Consider the following 4,728-nt stretch of genomic DNA (forward strand, 5'->3'; position numbering starts at 1 on the left):
TTTTGGATACTCAATTTATCTCATTTTTTTGATATTACTCAGTTTTTTACTAATAAACCTTGTACATATTCAACTCTTCATCTTATGTGAGCATTTACTCATTTTTGGGTATCTTCTTTTACAAATAGGATTTATCTCCTCCCTACACATGGATTGATGCTATTGGCCCATAGGAACCTTAATTGGACCATAATCCAAAAATTTCTCAAAATCTAGACCCTTAAGCTAAGGTCCTTCATATCCATTTTCAATTAATTCTAATTGCACATTGGAAAGTTCTTTTTGAATTTCTGTTTCAGGGGAACTTATTTTAATAAGATGAGTTATTTTTCTATCCAAAAATATTCATAATCTGAATATTCTCTCTCTAGAATATTTTCTCTCTCTATGCCAAAATAGGTAGAGACAAGATCTCTTATATTTCAGAAAAGGGAATTGATTTACAAGGGAATATGCTGGACATTTTGAGAGGCTGGGGAGGAATCGTACATTCACTCCCACTTGAAAAACGTGAGATGTCCTCATCTCGCAAACTTGGGATAATTTCGCAAGAATGCACGAATATGAGACTTAGAGAAAAATTAATTAAGATTAACCACAAAAAAAAAGTCTCAAAGAGAGTAAGATTCGAGATAAGAACAAGATTTAAACTTTATTCATTCTTGAAACATATACAGTAAAGATAGAAGAACTCTTTACACTTCCATAAGCCCGTCCATCATATGATCACAAAAGCAGCACTCACAAGCTACGCACGTATAAGGTAACTCATCTATGGGAATAATTCTGTTGGTTATTGCCGCACCTATCTCAGTGGTATGAGGTGATCTAACAAAAGGACCTCTGAGAGGCAAGCCAAAAACGGGATAAAGGCATATCTTCTGATGAGGAAGAAAACACGCCAGTAAGAAGACTCGCTCAGAAAACCCAAGATGCCTTGATCTCATGATGCAGTAGTATCGGGGACCCAAACCCAAAGCTTCAATAACTATGGCCAAGCGGACATTGTTACGAAAGTGCTGCTGACCCCAGGATGTTACCCTAGTTATGTCTTGATAGGTCCGCCATTTGGTCTGAGCTACAGAAGTTCCCAAGTGAGGAAAAAGTGAGCACTCATATTGTTCTATAAAATCTTTCTTCACAGACTCGCTTGCGTCTTGAAGGTGAGAAATCATCATGGATAAAACTAATTCCTGTTGCCAAGCCATGAAGGAGATTAAGAAGAAGGGAGATCGATGGAAGTAAGATTACTGTGAGCGACAGGTAAAAGTTACTACTTATATAAAGGAAGGAGCTAGCGTAACTTAGAAGCCAACAGTATCTTGTCACTGAAGTTTTACCGTCTTTCCATGATTTGGGTTTGGCACATATTTCTACGAAATACATTAAGAACTTTGAGATGAGGAGGTAAAAGAAGCTTGTAGGCTAAGTCACCTACTTTCATTGAATTCAGATATAAGGCTCACAATATCTGGGGGATAACTTCTTATACTCCCCAAGAGATAAAGAACTTCTTTTGGGCCGTACTCGAATGAAAACCAAAACCTTGGTATCCAAAACACCGATTTTTACTTCTGAACTCATTGTTCTGAATCCTTAAAATAGGTGGGACTCCTGAGAAGTATTCTAGGGAAAGGGTCTTCCTTTTTTAAACAGAATCTTTCTTTTATTTTAGAGAGGAAATAATCATAAGATCAAAAAGGGAGATTCTTACTCCTGTATACCTCGAAGGCTGGAGGAGAATCTTACAGCCATGGATAATATTTGCAGCATCGGTCTTTATCAGAAGTTGGCCTATCAAAAGAATCACAACAATGGATGGACACACTTTGTTGCAGTATGAGGACTTGTATAAAATGAATGAAACATATGACATGCGCATTAAACATGTTGTCTTGGCAGAGCCACTCTCAAGGAAATGAAAGTATTGCTTTCTAAAGAGAAAGCCAAAGATATCAATAGTGCCATCAAAGAAAAGCAAACAAATGTCGTTGTAATTGGTGCAATTGGTTTCATCCATAGATTGTTGTGGAAATAGTTATTGGCAATGTACAAAATGTGACAATATTCAAGCTCTGTGCAAGGAGTTTTGGAGTCAAAGCTTGCAAAAGACCACAAACTATGTGTATGACACACTCCTTGTTTCTTGGCCCCAAAGCCCAACATCCACAAAGAAGGACTATGTGTTTTCGGTGAGGAGGTGTGTTGCAGAGCCTGGTATGAAATGCACGACATTTCAAAAACATCCTTTTATCGCTACCGTGAAAAGTTTGAGAATGGTGTTCACCGCACAATGTGTGGAAATATGGGTGTTATATGAAAAGGGTGAGAGCATACAGAAATGGGAAGGGAAATCATACAGAGTTTTGTAGAGACTAACTCAGAGAGAATGTCGCATAAGAGTAGAACAATGGAAGATGACACTAGGGAGACCTTGCTTGTGATACCAAACACATACAAGCAGGTTGACATTTTACACAATGTCAACAAATGCTTGAGAGGTTGAATTACAAGCCAATGTCTAGCACTACCTTTAACAAGATTTGGAATACAGAGTTTAAACATGTGACTTTTAAAAAAACAAGCGAGTTCTCCAAGTGCAGTGTTTGCAGTAGAATTAACAAAGGACGAGGACATGATCGTGCAGCTAAAGGAAGATCGAAGATTAAGTCTCAATTGGAATCAACAAAGGATGAGGACATGATCGTGCAGCTAAAGGAAGATCGAAGAGTACACATGATGCAAGTTGAACAATAAATTTGTAGAAATGTCTACTACACATGGTGTAAATTCTCATAGATGCAACATGCTAAATATTTGTGCATTATTCATGATAAACTGGACTAGAAGAAGACAATAATACACATAGATTGCGTGTGAAATCGAAAGAGTATGATAGTGCATATTAGCTACAAGTATCATTATGATGACATGGTCATGGGATTTTTGGACATTTCTCCTTGAATGGTTTGTGGCCCTCAAACCCCAATGCCACAATTGGTTCACTTGCATTATGCTTACAAAATTTGGAAAGGAATGAAGCACATGACCTGGGAGATCTATGCAATGATGGTATGACAAGTAGCAACATCACATTATTCAAAGCATTGAACTCAAGAAAGGCTCTAGAACACCATTACAAAATGAGAGGCATGAGCGGACTTGGTCGTTTCTACAACTAAAAGGTCACTATTAACTATTGAAGGAGGTAATAAGGTAACTTCAAGTGTTCAGCCCTTAGAATCCAATCATCAAGAGGTTACTAAAGGTTCTCAACTCCAACAATCAACATCTACTAAGCCTATTTTAAATGCCCAAACCAAGCCTACATTTTGCACATTGCCAGAGAATCTTTTTCTACAATTGGATAACTGTGCAACAGAAAATTAGAATCGTTATTTGTTCGCTTACTTGTTCTTGCTAGTTGCTAGAGGGGTTTTCAAAACAGTGCAGTTGGGTTTCTTGATGGTGGGTCATACACATGAGGACATAGATGCATTGTTTAGTAGGCTTTCAGAGAAGTTGCGAATTGGTATAACATTCACTTTTCCATATCTAATGGATACATTTAGGCAATGTGAAAGCTCATTCACCGGGTCCATTTTTTCCTAGCATAAGTTCCATATTTCAAAGCCTTTGTTGACGGGTACATATATGATGGGAAAGACAATCTAGTGGGACACTCAAAACCCTTACAATTTTGTTTTCTTATGCAAGAGGAAATTCTGATAATGCAGTAGAAAGTCCACCCAAAATCACTCGATTGGATGCCAAAAGAAGGAGGAATTGAGTTATGGAAGAGAGACAATGAAGGAAAACCAATGCTACCATTAGGTTGCCCTGATGTGGTGCCTATAGTTGACTATGTGAGGGATAGTCCAGCGGTGGTTTAAGGGATCAGGGGCTACCTAGAGTTTTGGCAAAAGTGGTTTGGTTCTACCAACTCAGCTAGACCCCATCGTGAAACTCGACGATTCTACCAACTTAGCTAGACGGCCGAAGGCTCAAGTTATTGTTTTTAAGAGATTACATATATAAGTAATTAAATAGACATCTCACATCCAACGGGTGTTAAGGTTTTGTTTTTGAGGGCGTGCGTTGAGTTCTTGGCAATCTCGCATAGAAACAGCTTTTTATTGCTTCTCTCCTATTTTGTATGGAAAACGCTCATGTGAAACACCTCTTAAGACTCGGCACGCGTAAGTACGTGAGAAAGTTTTTGGCATGGGGGTCTCGATTCCAAACTAATCCCTGACTCTGGGTAGCACCGTAAGTCAGTTTACGAGGGTTGGGTCTTGTTGTAAAAGATTATAATTACTAAGCAGCGGCAATTGATGCAAGCGGATCCGTGGCGCAATGGTAGCGCGTCTGACTCCAGATCAGAAGGTTGCGTGTTCGATTCACGTCGGGTTCATTTTTTATGTTTTCCATCCTCCGCGGTCTATTTTCCTTGATTTGTATTTATCAACCTTTTGCATTCTATTTTTGTTGATTTATATAAGAATTCCAAGTTATGGTAGATGGAAGAAGCCTGCATTCTACTTGGTTTGAGGATCATAGATGGGATTTGATTTGTAACTTGCTTAATAGAGGTTGAAAGTTAAATTAGTTGTTGAAGGGATGTAATGTTTTTTGAATTATATATATATATATATATATATATATGTATTGGTTTAAAAAAAAGGAATTCCAAGTTAAAGAGATTTGACATTCTACCATATCTCCATA

At 37.9% G+C, this 4,728-nt stretch overlaps 1 non-coding gene across 1 annotated transcript; it reads left to right on the forward strand.

Moving 5' to 3' along the window:
- Nucleotides 1-4,342: 4,342 nt before the first annotated feature.
- Nucleotides 4,343-4,414, forward strand: TRNAW-CCA (transfer RNA tryptophan (anticodon CCA)). Its single transcript has one exon. It is a non-coding gene; the product is annotated as a tRNA-Trp (tRNA).
- Nucleotides 4,415-4,728: the final 314 nt, after the last annotated feature.

This window comes from Cibotium barometz, chromosome 64 (genome assembly GCF_041138505.1).
Source record: "Cibotium barometz isolate CiBa-2024 chromosome 64, ASM4113850v1, whole genome shotgun sequence".
NCBI lineage: Eukaryota > Viridiplantae > Streptophyta > Polypodiopsida > Cyatheales > Cibotiaceae > Cibotium > Cibotium barometz.